The 26,544-nt window shown below is 39.0% G+C and overlaps 1 protein-coding gene across 1 annotated transcript in view; it reads right to left on the bottom strand.

Moving 5' to 3' along the window:
- Positions 1-24,539, bottom strand: part of HTR4 (5-hydroxytryptamine receptor 4) — a 310,244-nt gene extending 285,705 nt beyond the window's left edge. Inside the window, exon 1 of the mRNA XM_082454244.1 lies at positions 15,111-24,539. The gene's annotated coding sequence lies outside the window, so the exon portion shown is untranslated. The remainder of the gene's footprint in view (positions 1-15,110) is intronic.
- Positions 24,540-26,544: the final 2,005 nt, after the last annotated feature.

The following is a 26,544-nucleotide window of genomic DNA, read 5'->3' as shown; positions in this document are numbered from 1 at the left end:
GCTAAGGAGATGAGATTGCTACTTCAGAAATCAGCACCGAAAGCACTATTCCATTTATATCTTCTAAAAACCATGATGATGATCCTGGCAGCCATAAAAAAGGATATTCCTGGACAAGAACTGCTCAGCCCAAGGGGCTTTCCAGTGGAGATTTACATAAAGTCAATTTTGAAAGCCCTGACAAATAGCAGGCTAACAAAGAAAAATTCAGGGAGAGACTGGGTGAGAACAACCTGCTCACTCAAATTCCCATGTTTAGTTTCAATTTTCTCTAGCTTGAGGAGGACTGCTTAGCTACTTGACAACTGGTAAGTAAAGAGATTTAGATAAAGCTCCTGAAAATGAGGAACAAGCTCATAATTCTTGACTGGGGTAAACCACAATACAAAATCTAATATAATATACTCTTTTGTTCTTCTTATGAATTCATATCTGGCAGCTTAGAGACAAAGGTCCACTTAAGCACCCACACCCCTGGAGCAGTTTAGACTTTCATTTTGCCATTTTACAAGTATTTATGAAGCACCTAAAAAAGTCAGATACTGTGAAGAAATAAAAAATGCTTAATGGGGTTACAAATTCAAATGCCTAACAGGTGCCAGGAGAGAAAGGTTAATGAAAGAAGCAGTCTAGTGTAAGACAATAGGGAGTGGTGGGGACTGTAGTGAACTGGAGAGTGCAATCCCCATTTGAAATGGGAAACTTACTCAGCTCTAGTCAATAGCAGCAATGCAGGAATGTGGGGCCTGTGTTGACAGGACTTCAGATATTTCAACAGAAAAATTATTGCACAATGGTCATTATATTTAGGGGGAAAGTCAGGGGTGGGAGGAATACCTCTATGATTTTAAAAGCTGGCAAGTAATTCAAAAAAGTTTTAAATACTCTAAGCCAAGGAAAACATATCTACAGACAGGATGCAATCCAAGGGCCCCAGTGGGTGACCTCTGGGTGTCACAGAGTCTCAGCCTTTTTGGGACTTGTGTGTTAGGAGATAAGACATGTTCATAAATAACTCCAATACAGAACATGGAGATAAGTATTGTGTGAGAAGACAAAGTGCTGAAGGAATTCAGAGGAGGCAGGACTGACATAATAGTGAAGCCCTAAGTGGGGAGTAGGAGTTTCTCACAAGGATATATCTGGCCACATATCAAGGAGCCACTGAACTCAGTGAGGAAGGGAAAGAGAACATCCAGTGAACCCCAAAGGAAAATAACTGATGACATCAGGACTGAGCATCAGCATATTCCAGAAAGTATTTTCAAGATGCACACGTCTAGCCCTTAACCCAGACATCCTAAATAGGAATTTCTTGGGTTGAGAATTATGCACCCAAATTTAAAAATGTATCTTCAGTTAATCCTTATTAAGTCCCCTCCTTAAGAAACTCTGCTCCAAGGAGATGCCCCCAAAATGCTGACTAAAACAACAAATATGACTCTTTTGTCCCTCCTATTCCCCCTAATTCAAACAAACTAGGATACATACCTTGCCAGGTTTTCTCCCTGGGAGTGTGTATTCCCTGTGCCTGCACACAGGACCCCAGCCAAGAGGGTTGCCAGGGCCAGCCACGGGCCTTGGTAAAGCAGTGTTAGCCCAGAAGAGAAAGAGCTTTCCTGTTCTTGGTTCCTTTGGAGCAGATGCCATTTTGTTATTCACACAAAGGCACTCTCTGCCAGAGTAGCCTGCAGACTGTATAGTAATTGCTGTATTTCCAAGCCATCTTCCTCCAAATGTTATCTAATAACAAATTCCATAACCCTTACATTGACACAGGTTATACAGAAAACACAGCCAAAAGTGCATATTGAACTTTCCTAGAATTGAGGATGGGATTTGTATTCAACACAGTGATATAAATCCAAGAAGTTCACCTACATTTTTCCAATTTAGAACACAAAGTCCACTCAGAATTGCTCCATCTATGCCTTAGTTTCCAGCTTCTTTCAGGCATATCTGGGCTCAGATTTCACATCAAAGAAACCCAGCAAGTAGGCCCTATTGATTAACTATTATTTTTGCCACATGAGAGTTTTTTCTGGGCCCCAAGTCTGCTGCCCCTCTCACCACTGACCCTCCCTCCTGAGGGGTTGCTTATCTAAACACCAATCTACCCTAACAACTCTTGCATCAAACTGTGCACTGTCCAAAAGAAGACACACAAAGAGTATAGTGTTCTTCGGCTCTTTGAATCACATACATTTCAAAATCAAGGAAGCCTTTAACATGCAGAAACTGTCAGCTTTCTTACAGTGCCCCTCCTCTTTTGAGCTATAATCATTCTCTGCCAGTCCAGATTCCAGTAAAAATGCAAGTTGTACATGCCTTCTAACTGTGAAGCGAAAGACTTTGGATAATGAGAAAGCCTTCAGACTATTAAAATTAATGACTCCATAAACCTCTAGCAGCTGCGATTAAAGTAGCAATATTTGCATTTTGTGAACCACATGTGCTGCCCAAAATAAAATAAGGGGAATACCCTTGAATCCTGCACGAGGAACTGGTCCCAGGAAACTTGAAGCTGCGGTCAGTAGGGTGAAAAGTGCCCATGCAGCTCGATTATGCTCTTGTGTACCCGACAAGGGGGGATAGCAAGCCCTTGAAACAATATTATTTCATATTGTATGTATTTTATAGTTTAGAAATGTGTTTATACCCACTGCCTCATTTCATTTTCACAACTATCTTGAGTGGTGTGCAGAGCAGGATTACTATTATCATTTTACAAAGAAACTGGGTGCAGAGAAAAGATGTGTAGTGGATAAGTAATGATGCTGCCAAACATCCCTCCATCCTTCTCCTAGTCCTCCTCTGGGGAACACGCTCCCGTTTTCAGTCCATGTACTTTAAGAAGATCTGACAACACCATTTATCACTCTCAGGATGGGGCACGTGAATAACAGTATTAGACTTTTGAGGTCCCACAAATTTCTTCAGGGATGGGCCTATAGACTTGGTTAGAGTTAACGAGATACGAGAAGACTTTTATTGTTTGGTGGAGAGGTGTGTCCACTTTCCTTCTTACCATCATGTGGTATCTGGAAATGAAGCAATCAGAGAGGAAAGTAGAACCACTGGAAGGAGAGAAAATTGGTCCAGGTGAAATGATTGACCTGCCCATCTTGGAGCAATGACATTTCCTTTCTTTGCTTAACATAACTTGTGCTGGATCTGTTGATACTTGCAACTGAGGAGTGATTCAGAATGCTCACAGTGTCCATTTCCCCAGAACTTCACTTTGCTCATGGGCAACATAGGTCTCTAGCCCCCATGTGACATCACCTTTCTGCATTCATATGTGTTGTCAATTGGCAACTTCTCTCCATATCTGGGAGAAAGAAGTGAGAGGGACGAAATACAGCCAACTCTCTTTTTGCTGTCTAAAAATTTCTGGCTACTGACTAGCCAGTGGATTGCATATCCTTGGCTCAAGTGCACCCTCCCTTCCTGACCCAACCCACAGTGGCCAGAGAGGGTAGGGGTGGGGAAAGGCCAATGGGTGATAAGGCACAGGACATGGTCACTCAAGTAGCAGAGGCTTAGAAAAGGCAGCTCCCTTAGAAAGAGGCTATAAGCCCAGGAAACCTTTCTATAGGTATTCTACTTCTCAGTGGAGTCTCAGAGATCCACAAATTCTTGGGCATCCTATGATAATGTTATAATTTTCCTTTGACTTTTATAACCATTCAAACACTTTTAATACTTGGGTCACCTGCATTACTATTTATGAGATTTAAGTGCCTGTATTTGTTGTGTTTATAAGCAAATTGGCATTGGCCTCAAGTAATACTATTTAGCTGTCGTGGGTAATGAAAAAAAAAAAAGAAGTCTTAATGAATAAGTGATGTGTTCACAGCAAGTGAAAGGCAAATGACATCACAGAACTTCATGGAACAAAAGTTTTGCAACAATGCAAATAGAAAACCTGTGATGGGAGATCTGAGGCTCAAGTAAGTACAGACAAATCAAACTCCAAAGGACCTTGTCAGAGCAGGTGTAAGCAGTGAATTCCTTTCAGCCAAACAGGACTATCCTTCATATGTAATTAAATTTGTCCACTTAAATTGTAGTTACTTTGTCATTTTATTTGCATTTAGTTTATAACTTTATTTTTGTCATTTTAGTTGTATACAAGCTATAAAATGAACAACGTATTCCTATGTTTATGTTTGTGTACATGTAGATAACATTATACTAAAAGAAACATGTCAACACTGGGAACCATAAGAAATGTTTTTTCCTTTGAAGGGCTTGGTCAGCATCTCAAGCTTGAAAATCATCGTGGTAGTGTCTGTTCCAGAACTGCCTGCCTACTCCTGGCTCTCTCCTTGTGGTCGTAGCCCTACAATACCCTTGCAATGGTTCTTCCTGCCTCTGGTCCCTCCACTTCTTAATCTACCCATCATACAGCTAATCTTCCTTACACACTTTCTTCATGTCAGTCCTAGACACAAGAACTTCCAATAGCTTCCACATGGCTACATCTCTCCTCAGCATGCAAGTCCTGAGCCTGGCCTATCATACCTGCTTTGCCTTCCTCACTCACAGTCTGTACTCCAGTCATTTGAATTTCCTTATTGGGTCTCATTTTCTTCTGTCTTTGCTGGTGCTCCTGACCCGCCTTTCCATTGTTATTTTTCTCTACAAATTCTTCCCAACTACTCCAAGTCCTATTTTCATTGCCAAGTCCTCTATGAAAACCCAGCCAATGGTTGCAGCCCACAGCGATCCCAACTCCATTCCTACTATTCATAACACCTATTGAAATTTGTCTATATTTCCATACTTGATAGTTTTCAAATTGTGTGCTGTCTGCTAATGTTATCTAATTGTTTCCACGGAAAGCTCTGCCCAAAATATTCTCAGGATTTCTCTTGGGTATTTTAACCATGAGCAAGGTAAGTGGTGATGCATTACCTTCAATTTCATTGTCCAGATGGAGAGAGTTCCTAAAGGTGTAGGTAACCAAGAATGAGAATAACATGTTTTATAGAGTTTACTAAAATGTCATAACCATTAAAAAGGAAATAAATGTTCTTGAGAAACAAATGTTAAATAAAATAAACACATGAGGCACACTTTTTATTTCTATTTGGTCTTAACTGTTATCAATCTCTGCTTAAAAATTTTTCAAAATTTTTAGGTTTTGAGTCAAAAGTTCTTCCTTGGGCATAATTCTATCTGGTATCTTAAGGTTCTAACCATGTATGTTGCTAGACCAAGTCCCTTCCTCCCTCCCTCCCTTTCTCTTTTCTTTCTTTTCTTTCTTTCTTTCCTTTCTTTCTTTCTTTCATCCTTCCTTCCTTTCTCCCTTCCTCCTTCCCTCCCTTCCTCCCTTCCTTCCTTCCTCCCTCCCTCCCTTCCCTCCCTCCCTCCCTTCCTTCCCTCCTTCCTTCCTTCCTTTCTTCCCTTCTTCCTTATTCATTATTTAAAGGGACATATATACACACACACACACACATGTGTGTGTATATGAATGTTTCTTCTGAGCATATTAAAAATTAATGAGGAGGAATGCTGAAAGGAGATTCCAGCCTGGAAAAGTATGGCTTCCTCACAGGCAGCCAGAGCCTACTATGTCATGGATTATAGCAAGTGAATTAATCCATTTAAAGAACATTTGTTTAGCAGTTGCCTTTTAATTCCTTTGGGACTACTAATATAAATATGCAGAAAAAAAATTTTTTTTCTTTATAACCCAAAGGGCACATACCATACCTGCTGTTTAGGATTCTGCTCTAATCACGTAACAATATACCTTAGAGCTACAATAAAGTTCTACTTCATTCTTTCTTTATGGTGTCATGCTTTTCTACTATACAGATGTTCCATAAATTTTTAATAGTTTTCTACTAATGAACAACAAAGGTTTTTTTTTTTTTCAGTTTCTTGCTACTACAAAAAAAACTATTATAATAAATGATCATGTACGTACATCTTTGCTGTCCAAAGGAAGGGCATTTAGAAGTTTGGTAGATTTTGCCAAATTGTTGTTCAAAGAAGCTGCACCGAACTGTACTCTCACACACATAGCATATGAAGATGAATCTCTGCTATATTGCCATTCTTTTCAATATCTGTTAACCTTATGAGTGAGAAAATGGCATTTCAATGTTTTCATTTACATTTCTTTAATTATGAATGAGGTTGAACATATTCATAAATTTAGAAGTCATTTTATTTATTTACTGTGGATTTCCTGTTCATATCATTTAACCAGTTTCATTGTTTTTCTTCCAAACTTGTTATAGCTCTTTAACAGAAAAAAATAGCATATCATCTTTCTTATGTATTGCAATTTATTTTTCTGCCTAGCAGGCATTTATATGGGTAAATGAATTACACATTTTATAGCTGCTAGGTTTTTGTGTCTTGCTTTGAAAGAATTTCCTCACTCCAAGCAAGATTTTTTAAATATATATCAATATTTTCTTTTAGTACTTTTATGATTTCATTTCTGTATTTAAATTTTGTATTCTCATAGAATTTAAAAGGGTAAGAATTGAACTTTATGCCTCCCCAAACTGTTCGCTGAATAATCCTTCTTTTTCTATTGATTTTAAATACTCCCTTGATTGTATATTTAGTTCCCTATGTGTTTGGGTATATTACTGACTGGTTTGCTGTTTAACATGGCACTATTACTAATAAAAGCATTATAGAAGACATCAAAGTGAACATGCAAGGTATTTAGTATTTTCTCAAGCCCCATAAAAGTAAAAAGGCAAACAAATTTAAAATGTAATTTTTCTCTTTATATTTTTCTTCTTGGTTGTGATTATTCTCATACTCATCCAGCGCTTCACTGTTTCACATCTATTTTCTCATTTCATCCTAGGTCTGTAGAAAAGGTGTTATTACTTCTCCATTTTACAGAGGAGGAAACTGAGGCTCAGAGAAGCCATGTGGTTTGTTTCAGGGTAACCTGCTGCTAAGTGGCAGAGTGGGATGGGAGTGAAAGTGAGGTTTTCTGACCTCAGGTCTCCTACGGAATCCCAAAATTCCTTTGAGAAAGCAGACATCATATAAATAACTGGTGAATGAGGACCATCCCCCCATTCCCAATCTGTTCCTCTTTATACTATATCTGGCTTCTGTTAAAGTGAGTTCCCCCATTAAGCATAATTTTTTTCAGCTGAGAAAAAATTAAAATCTTAAGTGGTCACAATCAATATTTGACAAATAGTTGCTAAATGTATTAGTCACTCAGTCCACCCCTCACTTTTGATAGTAAAACTGTATCCTCAGTGGAAACTCATCAGTTAGGAGTTATCTTCCAAAGAAGAGGTCCTTGGGGTACTAAAAACAAAAGTCTCCAAGTATCAATACTTAAACGTTGTTGCAGAAGAATTTAGACTATTTTGGTCCTTAGAAGAATCCTCTGCCTCTCATTCTCACTCCATGAAATACTTGAACTTGATTGGAGACTTTCTACTTTCCCTACAGCTGGAATCCCCTCCAAATCAAAATCAATCATATAATCAAATTATTTGTTATTAGTTTTCAACAGTCATGTCTCACAGTAAAAGCCAAAGTAACCCACCAAATCCTGGGGGGCCTCCTTAGGCAACACTCTGTCCACAGCCAGGTTTCCATGTAGAGAAATGGGACTGATTTTCTTGACAAGTGGATTTGTGGGATTTCAATATAAAGGATTATCCAATTCAACTTTTAGCCCATGTCTTTCCATACATTTCAAGGAGTTACCCAAAGAATTACAAACCCAAAATGTTGAAAACTTTCTGGTGAGCAGAACATCAACAAATGTATAATATGTCCTGTTTATCACAAGAAGTCATCAAGGAGACCCCAGGACTGCAGGAGCTGTTGCTCAGAGCATACATTTATTCACTCACTCCCTCACCTACTCATTCAGATAAATCATGAACAAAAATGAATACGGTCTTTGTCTTTATGGAGTCAACATGCTGATGGAGATTTAGGCCTTCTGTTTTACTATTTATTTTCTATTTGCTTCATTCATTTTTTGTTCTTCTGTTTTTCCCTTCCTGATTTTCTTAGGGATAATTTAATATTTCTCTTTTTTTAGAATTCCATTTTACCTATTGGCTTCTTAGCTATATGCCTTTGCATTATTATTATTTTATTTTCATTATTCAAGTGGTAGCTCTAGGGGGTTGTAACATATATTTTTAACATTTCAGTCTGCTTAGAGTTAATATTGTGTTACTTTATGTTAAATGAGAGAAACTTGTAACCATATACATTTATTTACCCACCCCTAACATTGTCCTTTATGCTATAGTTATTATAGTTTTTACATACATAAATGTTATCAACTCCACAATTCAAAGTTACAATATTTGCTTTAAATAGTCATATGTATTTTAAGGAAGTTAAGAAGAAAAATGATTTTCTAAAAAAATATTTACCCACATGTTTATCATTTCTGATACTTTCTTTTCTTACTGGAAGAACCATGTTTCAGTCTGGTATGATTTCCCTTTAGCCTGGAAAACATCTTTTGGTTTTCCTTGAAGTGTAGGTCTGCTGGTGATAAATTCTCTAGTTTTCTTCTATCTGAAAACATCTTTATTTCACCTTAATTCTTGCAGGATGTTTTTAGTGATGTAGAATTCCAAGTTGAGAAGTTTGTTTGTCTGTTTCCCCCACTCCCCTCCCCTTGCTTTCAGCACTTTCAGATGTAGTTCCACTCTCTTCTGGAATCCATCACTACCAATGAGAAGTCAGAGATGATATGTAGTGTTATTCTGTTATGGAATGTGCCACTTTTCTCAGGCAGATTTCAAGATTTTATCTCTTGTTTTCAGCAGTTTGACTATGATGTACCTAGATATGGCCTTATTTGTATTTATTCTATTTGGGATTACTGTTCTTCTGGAATCTGTAAATTTATCTGTACATTTATTTCTTCAAAGATTTTTTCTGTTCTATTCTCTCAATCCTTTCCTTCTGGGATTCCACTTATATAGTCATCTTTTTGATATGATCCCTAAAAGTTGCAAAGGTTGTATTAAATTATTTTTAGTCTTTTTCTCTTTTCTTCAGATTGAATTATTTCTACTGCTCTCTCTTCAAGTTCACTGACTCTTCCTTCTGTCATCTCTCATCACTGTTAAGTCAATTCAGTAAATGTTTTATTTCAGATACTGCATTTTTCTGCTCTAGAATTTTCAGTTTTTATAGTATTTTTCTTTTTTGAGATTTCTTATTTGTCTATGAATTACAATAATTACTTAACTTTACATCTCTGAGCATGGTTATAATAGCTGCTTTAAAATTTTGTCTGCCAAGTCCAACATTTGGGTTATTTCAAAGTCAGTCTCCTTTGATTGCCTTTTCTCTCAAGTAGGAGTCAACAGTTTCCTGCTCTTTGTATGTTAGTCATTTTGATTGTATCTAGGACACTGTGAATGATACATTGTAATGAGGAGCCACTGAAGTGCTTTAAGGAAAGAGAAAATGATCATATTTTTGTCTCAGAAGTATTCTGGCCGTTGCACGGAGAATGGAATTAATGTGGGTGAAACAGCTGGGAGACTGCTGCAGTAGTCCAGGTGAGATGTATTATTAACATTTACCAGAAAGATGGCAGTGCAAAGTTGAAATTAGGTAGAACAGGTTGGAATGAGAGACCTGGAAGGGATTTAGATATCAGCTGCCTACGAGGCCATATTTTCCTAAACGACTCACTAGTACCTTTTACCCAAAAGGCCAAACAGAATACCATTCACCAACTTCCAATGAAAGAAATCTCAGTAATTCCTGAGGCTTCGTTCCTGCTTCACTCTCCACAACCAGCGAGCTCCCAGGTCCCAGCAATTCTTTTTTTTTTTTTAATTTCCTCTCTTCATCTACCTCCACTGATTTCAGAGCCTTATCCTTCTTCTCCCAAATGAGCGAAATAGTCTCCTGACACATTGTCCTACTTCCAGTCTCAATCAATCTTTTCTTATTTGTCCCCTACCCTGCTTTGTCCTCTACCCATCTTTTCCACAGACCCAATCTAATTATGTTATTTCTGTTTAACAACTTTTCAGGGCCCCTGTTTGGACAAGAGAAAGTCCAAATGCCATAGCATGGCATATAATTCTCATGGCATATGATTCTTTCCTTTGGTTTTTTCAACAAATGTTTTTGTTCACATCCTATTTGCTGGAAAAAAAAAACAAAACAAAACAAAAAAGGAAGGAGTGGTGACTGAGATCTCTGTCCTCCCCTTGCCAATAGTCTAATGAGGGAGACGAGACCAGTTACAATTTCATCTTCCTCTACTTCCTCTATTGCCATCACTGCCCTCCCTAAATTTTCCCCAGCACACAAAACGTTTTGCCATAATTAACCACTTTATTTCACTCCTTGATACCTCTGAGCCTTTGTACATGCTGTTTACCCTTCTTTCCTTTCCTCTTTCCTTCCCTGTTAAGAAGACCTAAATTGAATACCACTTTTTCTAACTCCCCACACTCTTGGTACATTCATTTTTCCCCACCTACTTATTCAAATCTCTGTTAAGAGTCTACTGCTTGGGGAGCAGAGACTTTTATAACAGTCCATATAACTTCACATTTCCTCTCCTGTCTCTTGCAGTAAACTATAAAATCTTTGGGCACAGGGAGCTGGTCTAAATCATCTTTTGTTCTGTCATCTAGCACATTGCCCAGCCCCCAGTCAGCAGTCAATTTTTTATTGACTCTTTTACATCCTTCTCATTTTACAACTGGGGAAATAAAAGTCCAGAGACGGGAAGTGACAGGTCTTGCAAAAGGACTTGTACTTGCTTTAAGATCACTGCTTCCAAGTAGGGGTTTGTCAATATTTCTCTGGGCAACATACTGGAAGGTTTCATGGAGGTGGCCGGACTTAAGCTGCGCTGACAAGTCTGAGTAGGATTTGAGACTGTTGCTGTACAAGTGGAAGCTGGGAGAAGTTGGGTTAGGGTTGTGGAATTTGATCAGTAGCTTAATGGCCTCTACAAGCTGAATCTATGAACACAGATTGCTAGCTAGAAAGCAGAGGGGCTGTATTGAAAAAAGAAATAATCTGCAAGGAAAAAAAATGGATTCTATTCATAGTGTACACCTCACTGTGTGGCCCTGGACAAGTCCTGACTCCTTTCTGGGCACTAACTTCTAATAATAAAATAAACAACAACAACAACAACCACTTATAATTATTAAAACTTTACTATGTTCCAGGCACTATTCTAAAACCTTTATGTTTTGCTGATGAGGATATCTACTTTCAAAGAGTTGAAATAACTTGGCCAAGGTTATCCTAACTAATAAGTGGTGGAGCTAGGATTTTTGCTCCAGATTGTTGGACAAGATAATCTAAATTGCAACTTAACTATAAAGACTTTAAAGAAGTTTCTGCCACAACAAACTTTGGCCATCCTAGAGCTGATTACAAGAGTTCCTTTCTTGTAAGGTGACCTATTTGCCTAGCTCCCTCCCAGCTAGAGAAAACTTCTCACCTGGAAACCTGGGGATTATCTCTGGTTTGTACACACACAAAAGACATGAATCATTTGAAATTCTAGCTATGCCCTGAATTAGCTATGAAAGAAAATCATTATTTGTATAAATAGTTTCAGCACACAGAAGTCTTAACCTGTGTGGTCTTATATTTCACTGCTATTTTCCATCTTTAAATATTATTAATCATTTCAGCAATTTAGCAAAGCATTTTCACATATGCTACATTATTCAGTCAACACAACTGCCTGTTTTCCAGATGAGGACACAGAGACTATGCCAGTGATTTTCCTAAAAGCATACAGACAATAAGTGTTTCAACTCCAAATGCCCTTCTTTACTATTTCCCACCTCTAGAACATGGGTTAGCCAGAAATACAGGTAAGTTTATTTGTATTTACTGAAAGTACCTGAAATGTACTGAATTTACTGAAATGTAAATTACTGGATCACCAAGTAAAAAGGATCCTAACCTTCTTCGGCTGCTTTTAAACACATTAGAAGCTCAGAGTTGAAAGGATTCTTAGAGGGTCATCAGACCCACTATTCCTCTTCTCTCTTCACCACTTCCACCCTACAATTTTTGAAACACTCCTATTAGGTGGTGGCCTAGCCTCCCAAGGTATCCTTTTTTATCTCTGAGAAGCTTTGAAAGTTATTAACCTTCTTTATTGAACAAAATGTGTCCCCTGACATTACCACCCATTGGTCCTCAGTCAGCCTTTTGCTATCTCCCTCTAGAAACCCCTCAGATAATTGATTCCAGAGCTCATCAACTTTGATTCTTTTCATTTCCTCTGTGGACTTGTCTGGGTCTCAGTTTTCTCATCTATAAAATCAATAGATGGACTGGTCTTGTCAGATCTCCATAAAGCTTTCCTTCTATGACCCTATGATATTTTAAATGTCCAAATAACTGTACCCCAAAACAGAAAAGTTTGCTCGCTGCCAGGAACTCTAAAAGGAAAGTGTTTCCTAATGTTTTGCCCATTGTGCCTTTTCCTTCCTTCCATTCTGTTTGTGTTTTTCTGGAGATGGAGAAGATAATCCAGAGAAGGTGGGGTAGGCGCCTGCCTCATTGTTGATGTTGCAGTGCACTCAAGCTGAGAAGAGATTTGAAGTAGTTAGGGATGCTGAAATCCCAGAGCAGCCCCACCCCTTCCCACCTTGGCTTCCAGAGTCATTTCCAAATTACAGGGAGGTTTCCAGATTAAAATCCCGATTGATTGGCATTCACCCAGGGTCCCACACAGCCTCCTCTCTGGCACCTTCTCGTAGATTCCTCATACACCCAAGTGCATTTTGTGACCTCTACCCCAAAATCTCCTCTGATAAAAGAATGAAGCCTTTCTGTAATATTTCTGAAAATACAGAGAAGGCCAAATATTTAGAAAATCTGATTAGATCACATACTGATTAAGGTGTGAAATAATAACAATAAAAGTAATAACGAATAGTTATTTACTGAATAGTAAATATGTTCCAGACACTAGATTAAGAACTGTATGTGCTTTATGTTATTTAATTTTCACAATAACAGAATGAAGTCAGTATTATTTTCATCACTATTTTATAGATGATGAAACAAAACTTTAAAAGAATGTGTATATCACCTGCCCAGTGTCATACAACTGACAAATGGTAGAGCCCAGAATTCCAGCTCGAGTTTATATAACTGATGTCTGAACATTTCACGCTACACAAAAATGCCTTATTTTTAAACGATGTTTTAAAAATTTTGCACCTATGCATCACTTCTTCCACGAAGCTTCCAGGATGTTCCCCAAATCTAATTTAGAGCTCTCCACTGTTTCACTGTATCTGTGCATCCTTTTACGCTGATGCTTAGCACACTGTTTAAAATCTTTCATTTGTCTTTCTTCTCCTCTAGACAGTAAACTACTTGAAGGGAATAACTCTCTCTGTGTTTGTATTCCTTGCTCCTAATACATCTTTCTTCACACAGACAGGATTTTACGGCACTCTTGCTCTACAGGATTGTCAGTAGCTCTTGGTTTTACAGCCAAAATCAAAAGTTGTTGGATTAGGGAAGACAAATCCCACCAGCCCTTTCTAGGCATGTAGGGGATACTTCTGAGTGTTTCCAGAAGGGATGGAAGCTCAGGCTTTGCATTAAAGAGAAGGAAAGCTCCAACTGAGAGATAGCTTGTCTGAGATTAAGTAATACTGTAGCGGTTCAGAAGTTTTTACAGATAACTTTCTGGAATACTGACTGCTAAATGTCTGTGGATCATAGACCCTAAGCCATGTGTTCCTGAGAGAAGCAGGGAGGGTCTCTGTAGCTGAGCCTGGCTCAGTGCAGAGAAAGGGTATGACAGCCACCTCCGAACCCATCCGGAGGACCAGTAATGGCCAGCAGCACGGAGCAGCCACAGCAGGAGTCATAATGGTGGGCGCCTGCACTGTTATTAGGACCCAGCCTTCCTCACTTCCCATAGGCTTTAACCTCCTAAGAGTCTTACACTACCCTAAGGAAGGCAAATCCCTCAAGCATGACAGATTTCACTTACTATCAATCTTCATACTTGGCAACTGAGACATTTATTACACTAAAATCATGGAGCAAACCCAGACCTATTCCAATTACACATGTACATCAGCGTATGTGCATAAAAAGTTCTGGGAGAACATGCAAGAAACTGCTGAAGTCAGTTGCCTCAAGGCAGTGAGACTGAGGATCTAGAGACAGGAGGAGTTACGTTTTTCATTGGAAATGTTTTTGTATTGCCTAAATATATCATGTGCTTGTATCATTTGTTTAATAATATAAATAAGCTAATTTATATAATACATGTAATAAAGTACCTTTTTAAATACTTAGCTCAACTTCTAAATGATTGGAATTTAATCAATTATTTGCAGACACATAGCTTAAGCGTCAGCTGTGTTTTCTTTAGGATTCAAGGGAAAGAACTATGCGGCAGGTCTGTCAGAAACTTATTTACATGAGACACTAAAAAGTATTCTGAGAAGTGGTCCAGAAAAGGGTGGAGGGAGTGATTCAAAACAATAGTAGTAATAAGAGAAATAACTAACATTTAATGAAGGCAAAGTACTAAACTCTACACAATCGTCTCTTTTAAACAGCCCAGTCAAGCAGGTATCATTGTTTCCCCCATGGAAACTGATGCCTGAGAAGTTGGATAACTACCAAGTGGCAAAGCTAGGATTTTGTTCTAGGCCACCTGAAGCCAGAGTCCAAGCTCTGTACTTGTGTATGATGACTCTGTGTGAGCAGAATCTGGTATCATATGCGGATGCTCTTTCCACCCCGGCCCTCTTGGTAGCGTAACTGCCACCAGCAGGGACAGTAGCAACCAGACATCAACACGACAAGAGAAATGGCAGACCCCATTTGGCCAATTGGAGAGCCAGTCTCTGAATTACATGGGAGACACCTCTCGGGGACTCCTAAAACTGTACAGAAAAAATTGAGAGCAACTGATGTTTCCATAGAGAGGACACAGAGGCAGAGCCAGAGACACAATGTCTTGTGTTGTCATGACCCTATTTTTATCCCCTGTGGCCTATGAAATACAGCTTTATATATTGATATTTAAAAAGAAATGTGAAATATCAAAGAAGTCCTGAGATTAAGATTATCTTAATCTCACAAAGCCATGTTACCTGAGTTTTAACTGTGAAGGAAGAACCCTGATGTTCTGCAGACGTCTTCAGTCTACTGGTGCTGGCGACACCTAGAATCAAAAGAAGTGCGATTAGGAGAGAAAAGCCAACACTACAATGCTCTGCTATTTCTCCTCCTTGACAGTGGACTGGAAAGTTAGCTTGCTGTTTCCTGAGACTTTGCACACAGTGATGTAAATCACTGCACTCTCATTCACTTTCAGATCTCCAGACAGCCCCACAGGGACTGAATACACTGAATTCAGTCAAACTGAGCTGGAGGGAGAAAGGAACTTGAAGTTCATTTTGTGATGCAGTTTTAGTTCTTGTTTTTGTTATCTTTATAATCCTCTTTTTGTCCCCCAAATGAGATCTTATGCGAAACCCTACCATATAAAAGTATAACTGCTCCATGTGAAATAGGGGCTCCTGAGCAATGCCTGCTCATGTTCCTTAATGCCCAGCCCTGTATCCACTGCTTGGAGTGCTTTGAGTTGGCTCCAAGTAAAGGGGCCGTATGATATATTGCCAAACCGGGACACTTTTGAGCATGAAAAGAGACTCCATTAATAACTATGCTGTGACAACCGATGTAAACTGAGACTGCCCTGGGCAAATCAGGAAGTATGGAACCCTAGTTTTAAGGAATATAGTCTCAAAACTGTTGGCTCAGTCCAACCTCTGCATGTAAGAGATGAGGATTCTAGCTCCCTGACTTGCTCCACCAGGGGAAATTACCCCCTGATGAGAACCAGGAAACTACAAAGCAGGCAATCCATCCACTCTGTCTAACCTACTTCAAAATAAACCAACTGGGAAATAATTGAATTTTTTAAAAATAAAAACAGTTAATGTTGGGCATGCCAAACCTCTGTGATCTCAGTGCTTCCTTTGTGCTTTTTGCCAAAACCGTACCTCCTGTGCTACTCGTTACTTCACATTGTTCTTCAAATCAACACACCTCTTATACTCAGATATCTACTTTAGCTTCACCCAAAGCAATAAGATTTGTGATATCATGGGGCTTTTGTGCTGGTCATATTTTTTCTAATACTCATTAAAACACACAAACAACTATTAAGATGTTTATGTGCCTCTAAAATTATCCATATTCCACCACTAGTTTGCCTACTGTACTTTGCAAAGCACTTATATTTAGTAAACAGAACTTTCTGAATTTTAATAATTAGTTATTTTATACTTGTTGGTTCCTACAATTCTGGTCTATACTAGAATCAAGTATAAGATGACATCTGATTTAGCACAGCTTGAATGCTTTTTTTAATTTTAAATTTAACATAGTAATATGCAATCTTGTTCTGTAAAAAGCACTGTGATTTCTAGGAACTTCATTGCTTACACAAGATGGTCACTTTGCTCCGTTCAATTCAGCCTTCCTAATATGAGACTTTGGTTCAATTTTAATATATTTGTTTATAGATGCATTTGTGTACAGTTTGGTCATGCAAAAGATTCCTACCAGTTATTTTTAAAAAGGCACATCTCATGTGTCAGCAATAAAGCCAGTGACATTAAATGATTCTACAAATATTTATTGAGCACCTGCCATATGCCAAGTCCTATCCAAACTGGGGAAAATGAACAGCATACAGTTATGGCCTCAGGTTCCTTCGTGTTAGTGGGGGAGACAGGCAAGTAAACAGGCATTCATACTAAAAGATGCTATGCACTATACTCATGAAGGGTTTGGACATCCTCCTCTTGCTGATCAGCTTAGGAGGAATGAAGTTCTATGCTTGGAGCAGGTATAAAGATTATACTCAAGAAATCAAATGGCCAGGAATGGATTTTTTTTTTTTTTTTTTTTTTTGGCCGCACTGTGCAGCATGTGGGATCTTAGTTCCCCGACCAGGGATCAAACACATACCCCCTGCAGTGGAAGCTTGGAGTCTTAACCACTGGACCGCCAGGGAATTCCTTATTTTTCTAACAGAATTTAATTTTCTTTCTAAATGCTCCTCCCCTCCAAAAAACTTTTTTCAGAAATTTAGTTAATTTTTTTTTTTTTAACTTAGGACTTTTTTTTACCACCAAGGTATAAGCTGAAGCAATGCATATTTCAATTTCCGTATCAGGACTGTTCTACCCCACTCAGGGTTCTCCACTCCCCTTCTGTCCTGCAGTGGCATCTGGGGGAAAGGGGGGTAGCTCCCAAGCATGGTTTCTTTGGGTTAGGGAGTGAGGAATATCAAAACTGGAGGCTGGAATCCAGAACCTAACTGACCTTCTTAGCCCCAGACTCTGGGCACCCTCCACTGGTATCAGCTGGATATGATTCCCCAAACTGGATTTGAGGGCATGGCACTGGCCTCCACTATTGATGTCCATTGACTATGGACTCTGATCCTAAGATGTCTGCAGTCTAGGACCTTCTCAGCCCAACCACAGTCCCTCTGGTCTGTCAAAACACTCAGCTCTTTCACACTTCTCTCTGGGGCCCCAGGAAACTCTCACCAAGCTGAAGTGATCAGGGTTCCTCCCGCACCCACCCCACTCACCCAGGCATCTCCCTTTGGCATTGCTTCTCTACACTGTCCTGCCGCATGGACATAAGTGCTATGCACCTTGCCAAATATGAAGTTACATCCTTCCCATGCCACTTCCTAGCATCTATTACCTGGTATCTCCTAAACCTTTTGGGGTATTTCCACATGCCTCCCACCCCTGCCCTCGCATGGCAGGAGTTGCTCTTATTTCTTATTTCCATCCTTCTAATCCATGGTCGATAAATAATCTTTGCTGTGACTTTCCTGGCTTGGCTCTTTACATGTAAAACCCAGATTCAAGAAATATTTTTTCCCTCTCATGTTTTTTTTTTTCTTTTTGCAAATCAACAGTGTTTTCCTATCAGATTATGTATTATTTAACCATGGGCTACAAAAACTGTAGAAACTGTTAGGGGTAACTTGAGATAAAAAAAAACAACAACTGGCTTAGTACTTTTAAAAATATTTTTCCCACAAGACATTCAAAATTATCAAAGTAGTTTTTGTCAGAGATCTGACTCATTCAAACCATCCTCCAGACACTCTACATTTGATAAATTAAGGGAAAATGCAGAGTTAAGAAAATTAATATTTGTTGAATGTCAACAATACTTAGGCACTGTGCTAGCTAGGTATTTTACATTCTTTACTTTCTTTAAATCTTCATAATATGCCCTGAGTGTAGAAATCATTCCCAGTTTACAGAGGAAGAAAAAAAGTCTCAGAAGAGATTATTTAACTTTCCCAAGTGATCTAGCTATAAGTAATAAAGCCAAGATTCACACTCGATGCACCTGGTCCCAAAATTCATTTGCTTTCTCCCTTTCCACAGTAAGAAAAATATTGTCAGCCTAATGACATAGGTTAAATTTCATGTCCTGCATGTATTATTTACAGCATAAGATGCCCCTTGCAATAATCAATGGACACAATTTATTTATGATTGTTTTTCCAGATTTGGAAGTAAGCATAACGTATTAACCTCAAATATTAGTGGTGGTTGACAGCTGTACCTTTGCTTTTCAGACCTACTTTTGGTCCTACTCTTGACTGGTTTGATGCAGAATCCTTGGTTACCAACAAAGAACCAATGATAACATTATTGGGAAAATTAAACCTGCTGTTTGGCAATCTGCTTTTCAAGTGCTTTTTCCAGAACAGCATTACAGTGAAGAGAAGGCACTGTCTGTACACGTAAACATGGATTTCCTGAGTGGCCCCAACTCAGAGGAGAGGCTGTAAATGCTATTGAGAGCAGACCTCTTCACTGAGTATGAGGAGCCCTTGGCTGGCCTGCAGAGAGCATCATAACTGACATCCTGGCACTGGAGCCATGAGAGTCGCCAGGGGTGAGGGCTGTGCAAGTAAATAAAACTTTCTCACCATGATAATCCTCTCCAGCCCTGCAGGGAAGCCTGTGACACAGATACCCCCAACAAAGGTAACAGCATCACTGGAGTATTTCCTAAAGGCTCAGGAGCTGAGAATCCCCAGGCCACAGATAAAATAACCACTCCATAATTAATGATGTATAACTCATCCATTTCTAGAAAGAACGTGGGTGGCCAATGACAATATAGGTAAAGAGACAGGATTATATACAATGTTTTCTTCATGTATGGGTGCAATCCAAAATTTAAATTGACTCATTTCATAAAATATACTTTTTAATAATATAAGTGATACATCATATATGTATATACAGAGACATAGATATAGATGTGGATATAGATAGAGATTCGTACTTGCATGTGCATGTGTTTGTGTGGTTATGGGAGTTAGTATAGTTTAGAGAAGAACACGAAAGAGGACTAAGATTTAAATTATAATCCTGGCTTTTCTAACAACACACTGCAAGTCACTGAACTTTTCTGGGCCTAAGTTTCTTCAGCTTTAAAGCAAAAAGTTAGACTTCTTTTAGTATCAGTTGGTACATATTAAGCATAAGATATGCCACATGCTCTCATGACAAGCTACTTCATTCAGTTCCCCCAGAAAATTAGGTAAGATTGGCCTTTCATATGTTCCCAATGCACTTTCCTTCATAACACTTGTTGCAGGTGAAATAAAATAATACTTTCCATAATTTTATCGGTTAATATTGTTTCTTTGAATGCACTTTAAGCTCCAAGAGGGAAGGGACCATGCCCTCTTGTTCCTCATTGTACGCCTATACCTGGTGCAGTATTGGCCCATGTTTTGGGGGGGGATGAATTAACAGATAATAAAAGACAACCTATGAGGAAGATATTAGTTCTGAGATTCTGAAAAAATGGCACCTTAACACATTAACTCTGATTCTCAAGGCTCTCACCATTCTTATAAGACATCTGTGACCTCAACGGTCTAATCCAAAAGGCTTCCCAACTCAAATGGCCCCCTCAGCAGTTTCCACCACCAACCATTCCCCTCTTGACCTCAGTGATAAAGCTCCTTCACAGTCTTCCATCTGTGTCCCCAACCACTTCTCTGTTTCCTTCCTCAACTCTTCCCTCAGGCTTGCTCTACTTATGGTATTTCCTAAGATTCACCATCTCACCTTTTTGCCCTTCTCAACCTAGGCATCCCAGGATGTGAGCATACTGTAATAAATATATCTGATTCATCCCAGTATATACAAGATATGCACCAAAGAGGAGTTCAGATGTTTCGGGGGGTAAATATTTGTCGAATGAGTGAACCTATAAATTGCCATGATTTTAACCATCATCCCTCAGTGTTCCCATACATTGCCAGCTCTCTGCCTTTTCCTATACTCCAGGTTAGTCTTTATTCATTTCCTTGGGCTGTCATAACAAGTTACCACAAACTGGGTGGCTTAAAGTAACAGAACTTTATTCTCTCACAGTTCAGGAGGACAGAAGTCTAAAATATCAAGGTGTTGGCAGGGTTGATTTCTTCTGGGGTCTAAGGGCAGTGTTTCACACCTCTTTCCTAGCTGCTGGTGATTGTCAGCAATCTTTGGTGTCCCATGACTTATAGATGCATCACTCCAAGTTCTCCCTCCATCTTCACATCACTTTCTTCTCTGTGTCTCTGTGTCTCCTTTTCTGTCTCTTATAAGGAAACTCTCATTGGATTTTGGGCTTACCTTAATCCAGTACGATCTCATTTCAACCCTCACCTTAATTACACTTTAAAAGATCTTTATTCCAAATAAGGTCATATTCTGAGGTTGCAGGTGGACATGAATTTGGGGGAGACACTATTCAACCCACCACAGCCTATCCTCTGGCCCCTCAAAATTCATGTGCATCACACATGCAAGATACATTCATCCCACCCCAACATCACCTAAAGTCTTAATCAATTCCAGCATCAACTCTAAGTCTCAAATCTCATCCAAATATCATCAATTCAAAAAGTCCCAAATCTCATGATCTAAATTATTCAAATCAAGCCTGAATGAGATTCTGGGTTTCATCCATCCAGGGACAAAATTTCTATCTGTGGTCTTGGGAAACTAGAACATAGGTTATCTGCTTCCAAAATGCAGGGATGGGCATAGGATAGACATTCCCATTCCCACTGGGGGAAATGGGAAGGAATAAAGGGGTCTCTGGTCCCAGGCGAGTCTGAAACCCAAGGGGCAAATTCCATTGGGTTTCAAGGCCTGTAAAAAATCCTCTGTGGTTTGATGTTTGATTGATTTGACTACATAAAAATTTAAAATGTCCACACGGCAAAATAAACTATGAGCAAAATTAAAAGACAAATGACACATTGGGAAAAATGCAACTCATATGATCAACCACATGTTGTTTCCTTAACATATAAAGAGCCTCTGAAAAATGATCAAGAACAACACTCATTACAAAAGTGGGCAAAGAATAGATGAAATATTCACAGAAAAGGAAATTCAAGTGGCTCTTGATTATATGAAAAGATGACCCACGTTACTCATAATGAGAAAAATACACATTAAAACTTTGCCGAAATGAACAATGTGAGTTGTACAACTTATCTGGAGGGTAATCTAACAGACTCTAACAAAATGACAAATGGGTGTACTTTTGACCCAGCAACTGCACTTCTGGGAATTTATCCTACAAATCAATTAACAGACTTACAAAATGACAAAAAAACAAGGTTAATTACTGCAGCACTGGTCATGAGAGCAATATATTAGAAAATATATGAGTGAACATTAACAGGGAACTGCTTAAATAAATCATGGTATATTATGTAGCCACTAAAAAATAAACTCTTTATATAAAAATAAAAAATGTTCTCCAAGACGTATTGCTAAGTGAGGGGAACAAAGAAGTGTGCAGAACTCTGTGTATAGAGGGACTAAATAACATGCATATATTTGCACATACATGCATAATGTATCTCTGGAAGGCTGTCCAAGAAACCATTGACATTAGTTGCAGAGAACTGGTCGGCCAGGGGCCATGGTAAAAGGAGTGTTTTCACTCTAAAACTTTTTATACCTTCTGAATTTTGAGCACTGAGATTAGTTTATTTATCCTGATTAATTAATTTATTAATTATCTGAATTCATTAAAAAGTTATTAGAGACTAGTAGTTAAGCATGGCAAGTGGTGAATATGCTTTATCTCTATATCCTCCTGACACCTACTAAATAGATAGGACAAGATATTTTTTTAAAGTACTAAGTCAACAAGGACAAAAAGAAGAGAAGACAGTCTCCAACATGGGATGCCCACAAAATCTTGGAAGGAGGGGGCAGCTGTAGAACCAACCACCCAGGAACTGGGGTACCAGGATTTCTGGGAGTGAGAACAGAGCAGAACTAAGACACATGTAGATTACCTGAAAAACTAATGGCAGCATAAGTAGGTTATGCAGAAATACTGAAATAGATAATAGAGGTTACAGGTAGAAGAGTTGAAAGTGGTTGACTCTGGGAATTGGAGCTAAGATATGAATATGTAGGGCAGAGAATTTTTATTTTTCATTAAAAACTATATCTTGAATTTTTTAAATACATGCATGCATTACTACTTTACTTATTTCCTTACTTATTAAGGAAAAAGTGCCTTAAGAAGTTAGTGTTTGTATTATTCACAGTGTCATGCTAATATATTTGAATTTACAGTGACATGGTTGAGCCTTTACAAAACTAAAAATGACCAAAAGTGACCAGAAAGAAATAAAGAGGTGTAAACTTACTAAAAAACCAAGAGAAAATTGGAAAATTTTTTAAAGAACTGTTAATGTTATTACAAAAAGATAATTGGCGTTAAGGAAATTTTTCTTTCAAATTTTCGTTTAGGAAACTCCCTGTTCATAAATAACAAAATTGTTATAAGCAATTTGTTTTATTATGAGACTATTCTAAACTGAATCTGTGCAAATAGAATTCATCCATATAGTAAGAAAATTATTCTCATTCTCTGTGATTAAATATAGTTTATCCTATCATAACAAAACTGGAAAAATTCAAAGAAAACTACTAACACAGTAAAGGAAAGCAGAAACCATCAAAAAGAGTTTTGATAAAATTCTCTATAAACTTTGACAGAAATCAGACTGGTATTGGGAATAAAAGGAAAAATAAGATGTGTTTTCTGTCCTCCAGGAATTTAGTGTGATATTTTTATATTAAAAAAGGTAAAATGGATTATTATTTAACATGAGAAAGAACATTTGATAAAAATAATTAATATTAAAATCATCCATTCATTGAGCAAATAACTTTGGGATGGGATGATGTCTGTGGGTCAGACACTCTTGGGTAGTGAATTGGGCAACGATGAGTGAGACACTGACCCTGAATTCAATCATCATGATTATCATCACAGTCATTATAATAATAGCTGATATTTCTTGAGCGATCCTTATGTACTAAAGCTAAAAACCTTACATGACAATAGTGACCAGAGAGAATCTGTAGTCAGGGAAAGGAGCTTCAAAGTTAGGAATTCTGGAAGTGGGGCAGTTACAGGTGAGGACGGGCACCAGATGGTACATGGCAATGCAATGCACTGTGACAAGATGGAAACCACCCAAATGCATACTGACAAAATGAAAACTACCCAAATACCCCAAATTAGAGTAAGATAAAGTCTACCATGGCACATTAAGGCAATGAAATACTACGTAGCCATAAAAGAAAGAACTACAAGAGCCATAAAGATGCATATATAAAATAATGCCCAGTGGAAAAAATAAAACAATAGATTGCATAAACCCATGTAGAGCTGCATAAAATCTCTGTTTGCACCTTGATAATGACAGGAAGATATCAAAGACAAGGGGTTAACAGCTTAATAGTTTCAAAAGAGATTTTTGTTGTTTTTTTAATTCCCTCGTAGTATTATGCAAGCATGCACTTTTTTTAAAGAAGGAAAAATATCTTCGGTCACTCCCAAATTATCTCCTCTGCTGAATCAGAAGAGACCGGTCATAACTCTAAAGTTTCCAAAAGTAACTCGCTTTTCTTTCTTTACTCCTGGGCCCACAATTAGTTGTGCCTTATGCAAGTCTGAGGAAACATTTACAAATAAGACAGATCTAATAAACCTCTTTTCACCAAGTAAGTCTCAGTTCAGAAATGCCCAAAATTATCTGAAACAGTAAAGAACAATGAGCAGAGTTATTGCTTTATTTTACCTGGAATATCCATGGGGTCAATGAGTTTTTACAGCTAGAAGATAGTCTAAAATTTTAGTCTAGTGGATTTTAAATTCTGTCCCACATAGATGGCTTAGATATCATCTTTATGAGAACAGGGTGACAGAGTGGACAAGCAAACTCACTTCCTTTGTCTCTACCTGCCTCCTATACTTCCCTCTGGTGCTTCAAACAATTCAACAGAGCAGTTTTGTTAATATCTGCTTCATATTCTGGGATTTCCAAACCTGGCAGCGTATGAGAATCAAATAGGAAGATTTTAAAACATACAAGAGGGGCTTCCCTGGTGGCGCAGTGGTTGAGAGTCTGCCTGCCAATGCAGTGGTTGAGAGTCTGCCTGCCAATGCAGGGGACATGGGTTCGAGCCCTGATCTGGGAGGATCCCACATGCCCCGCAGCAACTAGGCCCGTGAGCCACAACTACAGAGCCTGCGCGTCTAGAGCCTGTGCTCCGCAACAAGAGAGGCCATGATAGTGAGAGACCCGCGCACCGCGATGAAGAGCGGCCCCCGCTTGCCGGAACTAGAGAAAGACCTCGCACAGAAACGAAGACCCAACACAGCCAAAAATAAAAATAAATAAATTAATTAATTATTATTTAAAAAAAAAGAGCGGCTGGTTTAAAAAAAAAAAAAAATACAAGAGTCCTGGAATGGACTCTTCACCCTGGACCTACTGAATCAGAACTTCTCATAACAGAGCCCAGCAATCAGTATCGTTTTAAAGTTCTTCATTTAATTCTGATGTGATCCAAATACAAAAAATCTCTCTACGGAGTACTGGAAAGAGAGGCATATAGCCTTTGCTGGAATGTTTCTAGTTATGGGGCTTCTTCCCCACAGAAAGCCTTTTTTTTTTGGCCATGCTGCACGGCTTGTGGGATCTTAGTTCCCTGACCAGGGATTGAACCTGGACCCTTGGCAGTGAAAGCATGGAGTCCTAACCACTGTACAGCCAGGGAATGCCCTAGAAAGCATTTTTAATTACTAAAAGAGAATTAACTTTCCACGGAGCTGAACTCACTCTCTTTTTGCCTTCTAATGCTATGCAGAGCCAATGAGCTCCCTCATTCCCAGGACAGGTAACGTGACAAAAGCTGGCTGCTCCCCACAGTAGTGCTGTCACCCTTTCCTCTGCTAACCAGTTTCATCCACTTTGCCATAATGGTCAACCACATTCAAAATCAGCCAATCATAATTCCTCAACGTCTGGCCAGAGTTGGTGACCCAAGCCAACCCAGTCTTCTCCAAGACTTTTTAAAACTAAAGCCAGAATTGAGACTCTTTTCTCTCTGAAGTCATAGGGCTAGGAAAGTATAAATCTAGGGCTACTGGTAGCCATGTCTTTGGCCTCATTGCAGTGGATGCTGTGATGGGCCACCAAATGTGCCACCAGATTCAGGATTGATACATTGCATTTACTCCCCCAAATGCCATGAGTTTTGCTTGCTGGAGGCTCACAGCTGAGTCTTTCCTCTGAGCTAAGGGAACTGCCTTGAGCATGATTATGCCCTCTCCAGGTGCAGACAGCCCACATCCAGCGACTGGCTAATATAGAGTAGAAACACCTGGCTCCTGTGCCTCCATCCAGGACAATTCTGAAGAGCTCTCCCAGCTCCAGACCCCCACGTGGTGGGTGGGCTAAGGCCGTTGTTGTGAGAGCAATGCAGCCCAACGTTTCCCTTGACCCCACCCCACTTCCTTCACTTCTCCACAGCTGATGTTCTGAATAACTCTCCAAACTGATCTCCATCTTAGAGTCTGTTTTCCCAGAAAACCCGGCCTATGTCACTGTGGAGGAATCCCAACTGTAGAAGGAGGAAATGGGGCTGAGCGGTGACAGCTGAGATGGGAGACACCCAGAGGGAACCCTAATAAAACTCTGGTTCCCCGGTTCTCTTCTCCCTGACTTTCCTATTGTGCACAATCACACGTGGTTCCAAATATCTCGCCATCCTGATCACGTGATGCTCAGACATGAGTATAATTGCCCATAAGTAGATCTGCTAGGTTAGAGTATGGAGAAATTTTACACTTATTGTATGTCTATTAATTTAGCCGAAGATTAGCTCAGCTTTTTAGCAGCCCAAAAATTTAGTTGGTTTATTAGAGCTTGTGTTTACCAAAGACTCCTACCTCACTTTCTGTCACGCCAGCAACCCCTCTCTGCATCCAAACATCGTTTACTCTTCTCAAAAAGCTGCCTCAGCTTTATGACTGGCAATATTTCTTATGCCTTCTAAACACATGCCCCAGACATGAGTCAAGATTTGAAAGGGGTTTCGGGGAAAGGGAGGTGGGGAGGTTGTGTTTTGAAGTTTATAA

This window comes from Balaenoptera physalus (assembly GCF_965194825.1).
Source record: "Balaenoptera physalus genome assembly, chromosome: 3".
In the NCBI taxonomy this organism is placed as follows: domain Eukaryota; kingdom Metazoa; phylum Chordata; class Mammalia; order Artiodactyla; family Balaenopteridae; genus Balaenoptera; species Balaenoptera physalus.
This window is presented reverse-complemented; position numbering and strand designations above follow the sequence as displayed.